Here is an 18,439-nt window from a genome sequence, read left to right on the forward strand (position 1 = left end):
TTATGAGATATGGTCAAAGTTATCTGAGACGTTACAGAAATATTCGTCCAAAGAGAACTTATCCCAAGACTAAACTATGCCTTCTAAATTTTCCTTAAAAATGGCTGATACTATATTTATTTATTTATTTTGACTTGTTTTACATGTCGAGGTTAAGGATATAAAAACCCTTATTTCCTACCTAAACATGATACATATATTATAGCGTTGTTAGTAAAACATTGATTTATAAAAAAGAAACGGAGTCATTTTCGAGAAACCAGGAAAATTAAATTCAGATCACCCAGATTGTAAAGGAACTATAATTTTGCAAATATTTCTCTCGCTTTTTCTCTTTGTATTGGTAAGGTGAAATGCTGTGAAATTGAGAACAGTTTGCAGGTATGATAAGATGATAGAAAAGAAATCAGATTTTATCATACGTTATGCATGATATCGTGTAGCAAGTAATAAATAAGTTGTCATGAACATGGACATCCATACAAGAAATAAAGTAAGGCTTGAGCCTCCCACTTTACCTACCTATCCATTGTACGCTAGCCTGAGTTTAGAATTTATTTTAGTTTCCCATTGCTGACTGCGAATCAGGGCTCTTAGTATCTTGATAGGCAGATTAAACAATTCCTACTCCCTTTCCGGATTTTGATAGATGAGCTGGGTTCGCGGTGGCTCAGTGGTAGAGTGTTCACCTCTGATACGTGCCATGTGGGCTTTGTGATGGACAAACATCGTGCGCGTGGGTTTCTTCAGTTTCCTCCCACCTTCATTCCACCGTTTTATTCATTTCTCATCACTATCTCCTTTAGTTTACACAGCATAATCGTGGAACGTAAAAGTGAAAGAAATATTATACATAAGCTCATGATCAGTAATAATATAAGTCATAGTGTACAGGTACAATCAGAAGAATTTTGGGAAATATTGAGTTAGGGTTGTGTAAACAATTATTTCATGAGAAGTCTTTTAATATTGGATATTTTAAAAAAAAATCGATGTTATTCGAAAATCGTGAATTTCAAAATTCGAAAATCTTTGTAGACACGCTTAGTGTGTCAAGAATAGTCAATTTTTGTGGTATTGAACCTCATGATTCTTAAATATGTTTTACTTTCATTGCATTAAATCGAGAATTATTAGCTTTGATAATAATTAACCTTATTGGGTCATGATTCACCATGTAATATGAACATTTGTTCATAACTTAATTATTGTTATATATAAAAGTTGTGGTTACTAGAAATATTTGTGATTGTTCGTGTGCTTTATATTTAAATTAAAAAGCCTAAAATAGAATATGAATGATTGAGGAATAATTATGTGTTGGAATAGTGTAAGCGACGAAATGTATAAATATCAAATATCTATTTATATGGATATAAATACAGGGTGGCCCAAATGTAGGTATACACCCTTGCATTGATCAAGTATAACATTCTAGTTTATGGGTTTGTTTGCTTCTGCTGTTCCGAGCTTAAGGCATAAGTAAAAAGGCATTAAGAACAAATAATAAAGAAACTAGGTCTAACAATAAGAAATGATATGAAATACAGTGAGCTCATCAGTACGGGACTGTAGAGCTACTTTTGGGCCACTTTGTATATGCCTGATACGGCACAACAGAGTCGTAGATGAAAAAGTACAAGGGGTTGATGTAAAGAATATGAAGGATGGGTGGGTCTTGTTCCGTACGTGTATGTATTACATTCCTTATCGTCCTTGTTTTGTCTTTATACCTGAAAAAGTAGGTTTCTGAGAAACTGAGAAAGCGTACGACAGTATACGGTGAGTTTGAGAGTTTCTCGTAAAGGATATAGGTATAAAAAAACGTTGAAACATACATTTTTTTCCTTCTATATGTGTATTTTATGTTCAGGTGTCCAACACAGACATAAATGAGGCTAGATTATAATGTTCAATTCAGCAGAGATATATATTGTGAAATAAAGACGGTGTCACATTGTAGCTAGCTGTTGGCTTCAAGGGTCGTCAGAGTTCTCTCGAGTATCGAAAGATATAGGGGTCTATTACAATGTTAACAACGGAGCAACGAGTCTTTTTGATTGACAGGTAAACAGAACATCTGAAACAGTTGTTTATTATACAGTGGTTCAACAGTATTCATTGAACAGTATCAGAAGGAGTTATGTATTGACCAATGGTTCAAGGATATTGATAGAACAGTATCATGATCGACCTAAAACTTCAAGAACTTAAAAAAAAACTATCACATATTACATACAATCTCTCGATCGCCAAAGTTTACTTCGAGTATTCACAAAACTTTGTCTTGAAGCTAAAGGAAACCATTTTCAATATAATTACTGCAGTGGAATGTTTCGATGTAATCCGTTGTGAAGAGACATTTCGAGCGCACTCTTGGTTGGAATCATATTAAAGGCAATGAAGAAGTTTAAGGCAAGACGAAAATATAGAAAACCGTGATACAATGGACTGGAGATGAACAGAAAGCTGTTGAGTACAAGATGATTTCAGACTTAACGCAATAGCAGTACAGAAGAATGAGAAGTTGTAAAAATAAATTTGAATGACATCAACTAAAAACAGAACATCAAAATAAACAGGAATTATCAGAGATCCAAAAATTTACATAGATAGAAAAAAAAGATTATCTTCTGGACGGAAAGATTAAATATCGAGTAACAGCAAGTATAGGAAGTAAGTATATATATATGTAAGTAGAGTTACTTTAGAACTAGTAGCATAGATAAAGCAGATAATCTATCATAAGAAAGAAGAAAGAAAGAACTACTACCCAACTTGTGTAAACTCCTTAAAATTGCCGAACACGGTACTAGTAAAGTAATGATAAAAAGTAAATAAGAAACTAACGTCAAAATATGAGTTTTTTTTTTTTTTTAAGTTGAATTTATAATCCGGCACTTTGGAAAATACTGTAGATGATTTTCCATTACATAAGTAGATAATCTTGTTTAACAGAGTCTCAGCTCTTTCCATTAACATTTGGCTACGCCTTTTTGACAGAATCGTTTTGTTTGCCAGAAGCTTTCTTCAATTTCTTTTTTACAACTATTTGATAATGAATAGACGAAGATAGATGGAATCTCGGTGCACAGTCCCTCAGAATCTTCTTGAAAAACTGTGGTTTGTTTATCGAATTATTCTATGTTAAATAAATTGCAAATAGTTGTTGGAATAAATCCCACAAAATTGCAAGGATATTTCAAATAAGATACGCAACCAAAAATAAACTTTCTATGCAAACGCGAACCCTGGATTTGGTCAGGGCTAAGAAAGGGCGGACTATATGTGCCGCTGTGAGATTCAGTCCACTGTATCATACGCTTAGGTGCGATAAATAGCAAACTGAAACGTCAATGTTAGTTACCTGTAGTTATCTGATTAATAGCGCTGGACTACAGTTAGATTGTACTACGGCTTCCGTTCATCAAGGAATTGAGATATGAAACTTGTAAGTCATTTTCAGAGAAATAATAAGCCTCTTTCCGCCCAATATAGCTTTCAGTAATGTCAGCGACGATTTAGCAGAGAACCTGCACCGGATTCGCTGCTCTGGAACTGATGATAGGTTTACCACATTCTGAAGTGCAAAAATGCTGAGACACTTCTATCTAACTAACTCTATTTAGAATTTACTGTCTTCCTCACTTGGGTGACATGCTGAAAGCATATAATAAGAAATAGAGCCTAGAATCTCTTGAAAATATTCTACAATTTTACAATTGTTCTGTAATTATTCTCAAAGGAGTCCTTTAAGTATAATTGTAGGACCAACAGAATACTATAAAATTTCGATCCATACCAACACATATACGCTGCTTTGTTTAGTGGGAGGTAGTAAACAGGTCGGCCTCGAGCTTATGCATCTTTGGGTATCTGCTACTCATAAACTTGCCCTGTATTTGGAAGCAAGGGGAAAATATGGTTTGTTCGACGCTCTCTCTCTTTTTCAGTCATCAGGGGTCCGTTTTGCGCTCTCTTCATCTTCATGGCAGTACTAATTTTCTGGCGGTGACCAGACATTTCACGATCTCAACTTACCACGGGTGTTGTAGCTCTCGTCAGACTGTGATTGTATAACCAGGTCGTTCAGGATGCTGATTGAGTTCTGTAGTTCATTGTGCCGTATTGTGGGGCTCTTTGTAGTAATTTTATTCAATTTTTATCTCTCTCTCACTTAGGAAGGTTTCCATTCTGTAGTGCTGTTCTCTGATGGTGTCTTGCCATGACCCCTGCCATCGTCAGCTTGGATACTGTTGCTCCCGAACATCTAGTAAACTAGTAGTTTTGGATACACGTGCTTCAACTAACCGCTTACCCACAATCTACCTTGTTTGAAAATCGGCAAAATCTTGCTTTTTGCATCACCACACTTATTGCACACATATGACAGTGCACTTTATATCTATTATCTCCTCATCTTTGTTTAATCGATGAGTATATTAAAAAAGTAAAGGATATCCAGGACTCGGACTCGAAAAGAAGCATAACTAACCTGTGTCATTTGGCTGTAATTTGTTTGTTCAAAATTCGCAATTCAAAATAACCATCCAACATCAGTACAGAGCAGAGATGAGCACTCCTCACTCATTTTGCTCTAACGAGGGTCGCCCCACCCTCACTGATCCTTATTTCAGTGCTTGATAGTCAGGGCGATTTTATATCTCGAGGACACGTTAGGATGAGGGTTTTAGTTTTATTTGTGAACAAGAGCGACTGAGAGTGAAGGCGTCAGTATTACGTTGAGGATGAGGGTGGGTGAGAATGTAATCGTAAACATTATTATTTATTTATTTATTTATTTATTTATTTTTTAACTTCTTCGTAAATACTCTATACAAAAGTTTTAGTGAGCCTCTTTTGTAGCTTCTTATTCAACGACCCACAAAATGCAATTCCTAAAGGCTTCTTTTATTTTGAGGTTTGTCCAGCAGTGATATTCCATCTCGAGTTTGATCCCGGTATATCGTGCACTGAGCAATTAGTATTTTTGTGCTTTGTAATACATGTTTTAATAATGACTCCAAGGTATTGCAAATTTCACTGTTAGTGATGAGGTAAAGAGAAGTTACATAAGTTAACTATATAATGTGATGTAATAGTTAAAAATATGATTTGCAGGAATAATCGTGAACTTTGTTCTTCTTTTTTTAGCTTTGAAAAAAAAAAATACTCTGCATATTTATTCCCATATTATATAAATCATTACGATTTTTTACTTTAAGCAAATCACTGGTATAAATACAATGATCGATTGCTAACATGAAATTCTGTAATTACGTCAGTTGTGTAGTAAACAGCACTGAAGTACAACTGACCATCTCCCTCAAACAAAGAGAAGAAAAGCTTCCGGATTAAAACTTTCAATATACAATTATTGTTTAAAAAATTAAATTAAAAATTTCAATACATAATTTTTCATTGCAAATACGCAAGTGAAAATTTGAGTAGTTCAAAATCTGAAATCAGTAAATAGATATTCTTTATTAATCTATGTTACTCAAATACTTTCTAACAGGGTGGAAAAAAATCATGATTTTTTTCAAAAAAATCATTTTTGTTGATTTTTTTTATTTAAATCGATTTTTTTGATTTAAATCAAATCTTTTTTTTCGTATAATACAAGTCGCGAACTGAAGAAAAAACATTAGGAATTAGTATTAAATGTTAATTATGTCATTTAAGTGAAAGTATTGGGTTTTAATTTTGAATTAATTCCCAATCGTTAACCTATTTTAATACCAAACAGTTTCTTAAGCATTAAGGAAAAAGTACAGCAATGTATATCAACATGACACTTTTCTTTTCACGAAAGTTATTGATATTTGACAGGGGCATATTTTTAAACAATTGGGACTAGCTAGCGGCACGAAATACATATAAAATACGTAAATTTCGCCTAAAATTAACTAACTCACTCTATGACCTATGGAACCCGGAGGTTCAATGCCATGTTCACAAAAGCTCACCACTAACTTCTATCCTTAGTCAACTGGATCCAGTTTGTACTTTGTATTCCTATTTCTGCGAGATGCAACTTAATATTGTCCTCACATCTGCGCTTAGGCCTTCCTAATGGTCGTTTTCCGATTGGACTTCCAGTTAAAACTGAAAGCGTTCCTACTTTCTTCCATTCTCGCTACATGTCCTGGCCACCTGAGCCTCCAAGATTTGATGACCCTAACAATATTTGGTGAATGGTATAAATTATGCAGTTCCTCATCATGAAGTTTTCGCCATTCCTCATTTCCGTTCCTTGTGGTTCCGAATATTCGTTTCAGGATTTTATTCTCAATTACTTTCAGTCTGCGTTCTTCCCTCAGCGTAAGCGACCATGTTTCACAACCATACAGCACAACAGGCATAATTATCGTTTTATATATTTTAAAGCTTCAAATTCCTCGACACAATTCACGACGATAAGAGATTTTGAACTGAATAATAACACGAATTCCCTGCAGGAATTCCAAAATAAAAAAATCAAGATGATCAGTTCGAGAAGAAGAAACACTTGTGATTGTTAAAAATATGCTTTATGTGACGTGAAAAACAGTTCATATGCGAGTTGTCCGTGCATTTAAGACATCTATACATAGCAGGCACGTTTTTATACTTTTCTGTTGGCTATTTTATTTCCTCTAACAATTTTTTCTGCACAGGTGCGGCAAATTTTCTGCGATCACATCGCAGATCGCGGCATGTTCTGCAATGGGGTCAAGTATCCACTTTATCAAAAGTATTATTCGATATTTTAACGCATCCAAAATTTGTCGTATTACGATCCCGAGGAACTTCTATGTATTTAGTACATAAATTTCGCCCAAAATTTTAAAATCTATTTTTTTTTTTTTGTTTCGGAGAGGGGATCGGACCCCTCTAAATACGCCCCTATTATCTGGAAACAAACAAATAGACGTGAACACAAAAGAGTTTTCATCTTAAATGTCCATGGTGATTTCCCCGTTGGAGTAGAAATTTTAAAACCCTGTGTTACAAAGAGAAGAAAGCAGGGTTCACCCGTTCCCGTTCAAACGGGATTTTCCCTGGTCGTTCCCTACATGATACTCGTTTTCATACTGTGCTTACATACATTTGAGTCTCATTGTATTATGATTATTATCTTCCATAATCGAAATAACAGAAGAGAAACGGGATTTTACTTACTTTCACTTTAAATTAATTCATTTCGGAATTTGATTTAAATCAACGATTTTTATTAAAAAAATCAAGTGATTTAAATCTTGATTAAAATCGTGATTTAAATCAGACTGATTTAAATCAATCCACCCTGCTTTCTAATATTTCGGTAGCACAAATTGTATTACCGTCATTATCCTAAGCATTCCTCCTCTTCAGGCAGATCACTTTTTTGATTCACAAGATTTGGATTTTCTTGACTAGAAGGGAGTTAAACCTTTCTGGTATTCAATACAGGTAAATGACAATAAATGAAATAAAGAAAGAAATATTTCGTGGAGTGAGGACAGAATAAAAAGAAACTGAAGCATCCTTAATAAAATCTAGGAACGTCTTCAAAATTACTTGTCGATGGGATATATCAGTATAAAGTAATGATATTTACATAATAATTTGTATCGTAAGCTTGTAAAATGAGAAAGATGTACTAACACATAATTGCCACTTTGTAAATTGGCCTGCTGTAAAAGTTAAGTAGCTTTCTATGAAAAAACCTGCCTCTGATGCAAACCAGGTAGATTTACCTGTGTTTTATTATTGCTACCAAAAGTGTTTAATCAGACTATAAAAATGAATTTTCAAGTATTGCAAAGGAAAAGAGTTACCTGATAACGCTGTTGCACCTCTAAGTAGTAAGATCGTTTCAATGTGAATACTGTCGTGGTCTTTGGACACTAATTTAATGTGTCTTCTCATCTGTTTATTAAAACTCTTAATATTTTGAAAGTTTAAACATCTATTCTAAAGAGCACATCAATTAATGCTGTACCACTTTACTAAAATTAGTGTCTAGAATAGAGATGTAATTTCAGAGAGAAAATATTGAAGTGATGAATGGGCCAGTTAGTTATGCTACCTCACCTTCACCTTCACCTATCGAGAGGTGTTGCATTATCGGAGTGCAGACATAGTCTGTTTCACCCATATCCTTGGAATTGTAAGTTGAGTAACATTGTGTTTGTTGCTTAGAAGGTGTGCTTTGACCTTTTCCAGTGAAAATTGAAAAATGAGAACTGGAACAGTCATTCCCTCTTGTTGGAATATATAAGTGGTGTTAATTCCGTTGCCTATGTGGGAAATACAGAGCTATAATTTTCTAGTGAAGTTCTTTTTTTTCCACCGGAAGATGAAATGTAAAAGAAAAAATGATATTATTAACCAGGTAATGATTATTATTAAAGGACAAGTCCATTATCTTGAAAAAAAAATATTAAATGTTTCAGGATATCCAAATCATTGTGCGTCAAAATTTGTTTGATGGTGAAGGGTCCATAACCATAGCGTTTATTTAGCTCTTCCATAACTTGAGTTCTATTTTTAGATAACAAAAGACATTGAAATATGAGATGATTCAGAGTTCCGACCTCTTCGTTGCACCAACAGAGAGGTGAATCTCTCCGATGAATTTTGTACAGAAGATATGGAGTAATTGCAGTGTTGAAACGAAGTCTATAATATAATATGATTTTTGACCGTGACCAAGTGCGAAGTGCATTCCAGCTGGATGATTGCAAATGGTTAGTTTGCTAATAGTATGTTCCTGGTCCACTTCTGATTTTATGTTTCCAAAGGACTGTTTGCTCCGAGATTATCTGGTCAATGTAAAATATAAAGTTGAGAGGTGATAATTTTATATTGGCTGAAATACCAGAGTTACGAGATTTTTTGGATAAATCATCGACAAATTCATTCGGTTTTATGTCAACATGACTTAGGACGTGGATAAAATCTATGATATGACCCATTTCAATTAATTTTCGATAAACTGATTTTATGTTTAGTACTGTCCAAGTAGATTTAATTGTCCAATGAAGAGAAGAAAGTGCTTGTAACACCTCTGCGAATTTTATTTTTCTATTATATTTATCCTTTCTTGGTCGTCGTCTTCTTCTTATTGTTATTATTATTCTTGAACCCAGCAATGGGTTTTTATTTAATATTAGGCAGCCTTGAGCTATAATCCCTATTACACCTTGTTTGTTATAATTTGTATGTATTGAATATTCTTGATCGATGATCTATTCAGATTATTAGTTCTGTTTTCTTCTGTTCCATAGAATCCTTGAAGTAAGTTGGTTGAATAGATTCTACAGTGTTTGATATTACTTATTGGTATTCGTAGAAATAAGATTATTGAAATATAACTACTTGATATATATATATGGATTTGGATGGGACTGAGATGAGATAATTATTTATTGTAATTTGAAATTGTAGTTAATAAAGTTATATAGAGTGCTTGTTACTATGAGTTCTTCATAGTAGAAATTGAATCTTAAAATTACATAGAAACCAATAAATTTAATTATTGTAGGGTTTGTATTTTACAAAAAAGAAATAAGAACTCAGTAATCTTGTAAATAAGGTAATATTTATTGCTCAAGTGCAAATACATTTTATCTCGATAAAATTTTAGTAGTATATACATTGTAATCTTTTTATTATGAGAGGAATTTGATATGAAATATATTTGCCTTGAATTAATAACATTATATTAATATAACATTATTAATATTTTTTACATGGCTTCATTCTTATCAGCAAAAACATAAACTTTGCTATCATACTACTTATGTATATGTACAATTTTCTTATGACTAGTTAAATCCGCTGGGATGATATTTGTCGACAATAGCACATCAAAGATGACCCAGCCGTATTTTGCATTCATTGCTAAATAAATGTGACGATAAGTAGAACATTATTAATGTACTTTGTATTGAGCACAATTTAATGCTTTGTAGATATGAAGTTTTGTAGGCAGTGACTTAGATTTAACAGTATAACAACTAATGAAGAAGCAAGAAATAGAATAAATTGAATATACTTGTTTCTCTTTCGTATGTAACTATAATCAGTGTTTTTTTGCGTAATACAACCTCAGGGCTGATAAAACTAAATCTTATTTACAACTAAACGTTATTTTATACCAATATACAATATAATGTTGAGTATAACAATTTGATATTGTAGATATTTTGCAAGATTGTGTTTAGTAACTTGATTCTACTTGATTATGTTGAATGTTATGAAACAGTGACACGTTATCAGAAACCTATGAATGATTCCAATTCTAATCATCCAAACTCATGGCATAGTCTTATTCAACGTCCTAGTATATAGATAAACAGTAGAAATGTAACACTCCACTACGAACAAAATAAACGGTAAATTAGCAGTTATTAAAAAAAAAGACAGTAACCAGTACATAAATTATCAATGTACTATATTAGAAGAAGTGCCAATTGTTAAAAGAAGTTGCACGAAAAGACTATTTTTAGTTTTTCACCAGTTCTGCTCGGTTACTATCTGAAACATAGAAATGCGAATAATGTTAATAAGAGAATTAGAAAAACTAAACAGCATCAGAAGTGATTTGAAGAACATAAAAGAGGCAATATGAAAAGTAGATTTTCAAGACTTTAGTTTAGTAGGGAGTGAAACATTCTGTGAATGTTCTCAAAAATCAAGAATTAAAAATTTGGGAGACAGCCTGCATAAGGCAGGAATAGTGAATATGTGTATAGTGAACCTCGTAAATCTTGAATATCTTCCACTTCCATTGTGTTAAGTTGTAAATTATTGTCTATGATAATAACCAACCTTATTCATACATGGTTCATTGTTTTATTCACAACTTCATTGTTAACCAGTACTAGAAAAAGGTTTAAATACTAGAAGTATTTCTGATTGTATGTGCAGCTTCATTTAAATTAGGAATAAACAAAGTAACGAGTGACCCACGAAACACTGGTCCGTCTGCATGTTTGCAATCAATAGATTATTGTTGTCGGCACAGTCGGCACCAGTAAGTGTTGCTATTAATTGTATGTCGTGATAGTTAGGTAAGAAGGGGCCTCATTGTTGTTGCATATCCACTACAGTATAAAGCCGTAAAGATTAGGTGCGGACGAGTATGTATCGGCTGCTTTCAAGATATGGTCCCTTCAGCAGAGAATAGCAATAGCAGAGAATGGCGTTTGTGTTCACTGGTTCCTTGAAAGAGACGTAGAAAATTTCTAAAAGAATCGAACCCTGTCCGTTCGTACACGTGCTTGATAAATTATATCGAAGTACAGATGTCAAGAAGCCCTCTGAAGTGAAATGTAAATTATGACAAGTAGATATTTCGCACCTTACGTATCAACGTGTTTTTCACAGTTTACAAATGATGCCATACTAAATGACATGCATCCAAGAACCCAAAGAGGGAAGACAAGGCCAAATGTGTCGATTACTGTACGCGGCTTCTTTAAACAATTGCGAGTGGTTTAATGTATTCGATGCTGTTTTTCATGTGTGGTGAAGCATTGTTTTCTTTGTCTGGGCATGCAAATATTGGTCCGTTGAAAAATTGTCACATGATTCATCAACAGCCTCTCATGACAAAAAGATTAGAGTCTGGTGTGCTGTGTCTGCCGGTAGGATTGTGAGTCCCATATCTTTTGAGTCAATAGTAAACACTGTGGTGTATATTGGAATTTTTGAAGAATTTTATGAACAGTTGGCACCCTTTGAACGCAATTATGCCTTCTTTTAAGAGAATGGGGGTAACTTGTCACACTTCCCTTGCATCGCTCTCACTAATTCACGGGAAATTCACAGAGGAAAGGACAATCAGTAAAGGATTGTGATCGTCGCGATCATCAGATCTGACTATTTATGAGTTTTACGTGATTTTTTATGAGTGTTCAATGACCGAACTCAATAGAGACATTAAAATGATGCTGGAAAAGGGTACAACAATGTCATTAGAATATTATGTTAAAAACAGTGTTGAAGTCCAAGCCAAATTATAAATAGAGTAAGGAGTGAATTAAGGACGTGGAAATAAACGGAAGAATATTAGATCAAAGAAGTTTCAGAAGATATTGTAATAGTAGAAAAAGGGAAGAATGTATAAAAAAGATATTAGCAAATTGAGTGAGAAACTATTTCGACTTTCGTTACCTTCTTATTTGTCTTCATACTACGCTGTTCCAGTGGTACATAGAAAGAATAAGAGGAAGATTTTATTTATTTATTTATTTTTTTTTTTTTTTTGTGATGAAAAGATAGATGTGAAGCTATATTTTCGAGCAATGTTTGGGTGAAAGAAATTAAATACATACGTAGCAACTAGGATAGCACATGTAAAGCAAGTACCGTGTTAAAAGAAAGAAAGAAAAAAATGATTAAGTTCAAGTATAAGGAAAAGGCACATTGAAAGCTTTCTGTGAAGGTAGCGCAATATAATAAAGAATAATTGACACTTAGTAGAAAAGAAAGAAGAAAATTGTAGGCTCTAGATAGAGATGGAGAAAGTTACGCATATCATTAAGAGAAGGAAAAGTAATGGAGCCACAGTAAAGGTGAAATGAAATGAAACTTATGAGTTCTGCGTCCCATAGTTATGCCATGAAGGCTAAAGGAGACGGTGGTGATCAGAATAAATGAAATGATGAAATAAAGAAAGTGAAAAGAAACGAGAAAATCCATGTGCACGATGTTCGTCCATCACGAAGTCCATTGGCTCGAGCTGGGATCAAACCATGGACTCCTTGCGCCAAAGGTAAACACACTAACCACTGACCCACCGCGATGCTCAACCACATTAAAAGAAGCAAACATAAACGAGTTCATTTTAAACGTAATGGAGTAAAACAGGAATAGCATTATTAATCACTTGATTGATCATGAAGATTTTTTTCCAGCATTTTGAGAGTGGAATTTGTTGATTTGATAACACTGATAAATATGTGCCTTTAATTTCGTTCAGAGTTAAATCTCACAATTTTATAACAGTAAATTAATATGGTTATTATATTTAAACTTATATTATATTAGTGATTTAACTAACTAACGTGTATATGTTACATTTTTCACTTGTGCCACTGAAAGTGTATCTTTGAGATAACTTCATTAAAAATGAACATTCTACCAAGTTTATATCACATAATGTTTTGGGTACTCTACTTGTTTTTATTAAGCACTTCTTTAAAATTTGATATTTTGCTATGGTGACAAATAAAATCACTTAAAGAATTCTTTATAACACACAAATATGTTCTTTAATGGATTTTTAGTAAATCATACACTTTATCAACAAGTTGAAAAAAGAAATATCAATTATTCTAATAATACAATTATAATCGTTGATACAGAGAATAATATTGTAGCTAATTTATCAACGTAACAGGTATTACCTACCTCTCGACGAGTATTTTATAATAAGCTTTCTATTATAGGCACCAAAAGTATTTTTAGATAGCTATTTGTTAATTTGTGCAATGAATATTGAAATCACCGCTTTCATTAAATTACACTACACAATTATTTTGTGTTAACTTTTCCGATGAAACTTTTGCAATAAACACCAACATGATTTTACTTTATTCGATATTTAATAATTAAAATCAGATGTGTATTTAGGTCAAATTACTAACAATTCACTCTTGAGTTATTAATTTAATATCTAAAATAAATTAACGTGTTGGGTAAAGTTGATTTTATAGAACTCGAGATAATGAAAAAATTGTGAACTAAGTATTTATAGTTAAGTAAACCCTGTATGAAATCCATTGTACAAGCTATTACTACTCGTTGACAAAGAATAGAGGTATAAGTTACTAGGTAAATGAAAATTTCACAAATGTTCTTAGTATATATTTGTAGCGAAATGAGCATTCATTCTCATTTTGATACAAATTACCCTTTTTACCTGCACCAAAATACCCCTGGTGTACCCAACACCAACATTTGGCGTTTTTCATGTAGCTCATACAAACTATATAATACTTTACAAAATATTATTATTAAAATAAATTATATGACAACTCAAGTTGTGTAAGTTTTGATGTATTTTGGTATAACTTCACTTTTATGGGAAGACTTACATTATTATGACATCTTCGAACACTGCAATACTTACATACATGTACGATTTTTAAACATTTTCAAGACTTTTACTGTATACGTCTTTAGTTACTTTCGTCTTACTGTCTCAGTCTGTTTTACCAAACTGATATATACACCTACATCATCTGTGTTAAACCTGAACCAAATAAATTTGACAATTCATAACTTCAGTAGCTTAAAGCAAAATTTAGTCCTCATAGATAAGTTAAAATAAACTTGTTTGATGTGATTCCCTTTCTGCATTTGGTATTCAGCTGCTAGAAAAACATCAAACATAATTTACTGTTAATGAGCTGTTACTATCAGTCTTTCTTTCAGGTCATAATTAATTTTAGCTTCGTTTGCATCTTTAAGAAAGAAGGGAGACTTGATATTAATAATAAGGATTCAGATTATATGGTTGAACATAAAAGGGAGAATGGCACTTGGTTGATTCAGTAACTAAGGCTAAATGAAGAACACTAGAAGAAAAGAGCACATGAAACGGGATTAGCTGAGAGTTCAATAACTAATAGTTATAGTCTTACTTTATTTTTTCCAGTGATATGAGATAGCTATCAGTTGTAATGCTGATAATCAAATACGGCTAAAACAGTATTATTGAAAATTCTCTTATATTTGTCTCAGGGCGAATAATATCATCGGAAGATAGAGACAAAGTTAAAAGATTGCTAGAAAACTGTAAAAGGAAATGAAAATTTATAATTAACAATGTCTAGGACTTGTCTGAAAACGTATTTTGCCCTCTTTTTTCCCCTGCATTTACACTTTACTTCTATCGTTTGAAGATGTTTTCTGTTTTGGGATGAAGTATAAGGATTTTTTGGAATATTGCACCTGACAGTTATGCTTGGCTGCGGAGGAAAATTAAAATCAATGTGATACAGAGAATACTTAATTACGTACCAATTTAAAGGGGAAAGTACTTGCAAGATGTGACATTAATTCCTAGTGGAACAATGCATGGTGATCATAGGTTATTAGACTTCAAGGAGAAGAAATAAGTTAAAGAAAGGAAGATAGATACATGGAAGCTTTAGAACCAAGCTGTAAGAAAGAGTACATACAAAGTAAAGTTCCAAATGCCAAACCATAAAATTAAATCGGTAGAAGAGGAATAGAGGACATTTAAATAAAGTTCTAAGAGCGAAGGAAGAAACATGTAAAAGAATATCCCGAAAAAAAAAACTAAATTGAATGAAATAGATTGAACAAAATATGGAGAGAATGACTTAGAAATAGATATGGGATTATTGAAGGCAAACACAAAGCAAAGGAATGAGAATGTAAGAAGAAAAGACCAAAAGCTGTGATCAGATTTCCATGCACATTTGTAGGAAGATACTGAAGAAATCAATAAAATGTTATATGAATAAACAAAGAGTAAGCAAAGAAAGAAAGAAAAAAAAAGATCAAGTAGAGAATTGAAGACGACAGAATCAAAATAGTCTTATGTCAGCAGAAATGAAGAAGGAATAGAGAAAGTGTTGTGTAAGTGTGCTAAATAAAAATGTTACACATTGAAACGACAAGGCAGATCAAATACCAGAACAATATTAGTCTGAGAGAAATAGAGAAAGCTCTGAAAAAAATTAATATCGAGCAAAGCTCCTAGAGCAAATGTAATACTGAAGAAATGATAGCTTCAAAAAGTATAGTGGATATATACTAACTCTGCGGGTTGATTACGTGTGTCTCGTCTTAAAAGAAAATACCAAAAGCGTTCCGAAAAGGAGAATTATGCCAAGTTTCAAGAAAAGTAGCAACTAGGTGGAATAACACACAATGTGTCAAAAAAAAAAAAAAAAAAAAAAAAAAGTTATATTCAAAAACAAAGTTATGTTTTGTCAAAAAATAAAATTTAAAAAGTTTATGAAAGATCATCTATAAATCTGATATTTGAACTGGGACTGCCGGGAGCTGGAAATATGAAAAACAGTAAGTCATAGTGTTCATCACAGACCTGCAGAAAACCTATGGAAACATACTTAGAGAGTCTATATTGAATGGATTTCACATATTGGATGGAAGAAGAAATAATATGATGATCAAATAATTCTATGTAAAAAAGCGAATGATCAAAGTGAAACATGATATCTCCTATACTGTTCAATGTCATTGCGGAAAGTATCGTTAGAAAAGTAAAAGAACAACAGAGAAATAAATATGTGATCCCAGATAGTCGCAGACATCATAGTAATTTAAGGAAAAACTGACAGAGGGTTACCTGGGGTAAATGTACAGAAGAATATGGTCAAGGAGAAAGCAAAGTTTCGATCATTTCAAGAAACAAACAGCAACATAGTAACAAATAAAACTAAGTAAGTGGAGCCATTGAAGACATCGGGATTCATCATATCAGCGAATTTTAAGTACTTAAATTCAGAAGTAATGGCAGCTGGCCAAAAGAGATCGGTATAGTATATTACAGCAAGAAGAAAGATTTTACCAAAGCATGAAATATCTGATACGGAAAAATGAAATGAAAATGAAATTTTTAAGTTTTACGTTCGACGCTTATACCGGCTAGGCTAAAGGAGACGATGATGATGAGAAATGAATAAAATTGTGAAATGAAGAAAGTGGGAGGAAACGGGAGAACCCGGAGAAAACCCACGCACACGGCGTTTGTTCACCACAAAGCTCACTTGGTGCGAGCTGGGATCGAATATCTGATACGGAATCTAAGCATACCTAAAAAAGCATGTCTTTACAGTTTCATGACGCCACACTTCTGTAATAAAGTGTAATAGAGGTGCGTATTATACAGACAGAAACAGTATTAATATAGGTCGCAGGTATAAGAAATGATAGCTCCAACCTTTACTTAATGTTGTTTCTGACTGTACATCAATAAAAGAAAAATTCTCATCGAGTTGCATTTCATGGTTACGTGCACTAAATGTTGGGATCTCCTATCACATACACCACACGACATGCGATAATCGAATTATTCTCAAACACACTCAAGTACATTACACTGGCGTCAATGGTATCAGTGAATCAGTAACTCTTTGTTACACTTTTGGCAGATCTCGTGCTAATGGAGGTAGATACACAATATCTTTTTCATATATTTAATGGGGCCTTCTCTTTGCATAACAGTCACAAATTTGTCGACCCTAAAGCGTAATCCTGTAATCTTGTTTTTTCTATGAAGGTAAATGTGCGTATTTTACCAGCCACCTGCAACGCGAAAAAAATCAGTTGTTCTATATGGATTATATTGGAGTCAATTATTCTTAGCATTTAGGCTCATCACGTTATTTTGTTTCCACTCATTACAAATAGAGGGTGTGATGCTGTAAGAATCTGTTTGAGCTACCATTTATTATACACGGAAGTGAAATAAAAATTTATTATACTGTACATATGAACCCAATGAGAATAGAAAAGTCAAAATCAGAAAATGCAAATCAGGGAAAGCATACAATGAAAGAATAAATGGAAAGAGCTGAAATATCAGAATAAAATAATAGCTAAATAAAAAGAGAGAAAAGCATGCAATAAAAGAATAAAAAAGAAATTTCATTAAATTCACAGAGAATTCAAGGGCCAGTACAAAAAAAGACGTGAAGCAAAAGCACATGAGGATAACTGAAATATCAAACTAAAATATTTGATAAGAGAGAAAAGCGTAGCACAAAGATAAAAATAAAAAGCTTAATATAGAGGAAATATGGTAACGAGATAAAAGAATATACAAAGTCAAAAAGCAGAGAATATGAAATACAGTAGAAAGGAAAAGCTGAAAAAATAATAATTAATTAATGAGAGAATGTTCAATTCAAGATTGAATAAAAAGAGGTTGATTAAATTCACATAGAATATGAGGATAGTAAAAAAGAAGATGTAAAGAGAACAAGAAAGATAAGGAAAGCTCAAATATAAAACCAAAATAATAATTAATGAGAGGAAGAAGTATATAACTGAGCAGTGAATAAAAGGGGTTGATTAAATTCATGGAGAATACAGTGGGTAGTAGGAAAGAAGTAAAGCAAGATAACATCAGAAAAACTTAAATATCGAACTAAAAACAATAATGCAATAAGGAGAGAGAAAAGCGTAGATAAAAGAATGATCAAAGATAGCTTGGTTAAATTCATAGAGGATATAAGAGTCCGAAGAAAAGAAGCAAGACAACATCACTGAAACGAACTATCAAACTAGAATAATAGTTAATGAGAGAAAAGTGTACAGTTGAAGAGTGAATAATAAGAGGTTATTAGGGACAGTAGAAAAGAAAACGTTAAGGAAACAAGATGACATGATTAAAGTTGCAGAATTAAACTAAAATAATAGTTAAAGTAAGAAGAAAGAAAATGTACTAGAAAAGAATGAATAA

Source organism: Thermobia domestica, chromosome 8 (genome assembly GCF_964235325.1).
Source record: "Thermobia domestica chromosome 8, izTheDome1.hap1.1, whole genome shotgun sequence".
Classification (NCBI taxonomy): Eukaryota; Metazoa; Arthropoda; class Insecta; order Zygentoma; family Lepismatidae; genus Thermobia; species Thermobia domestica.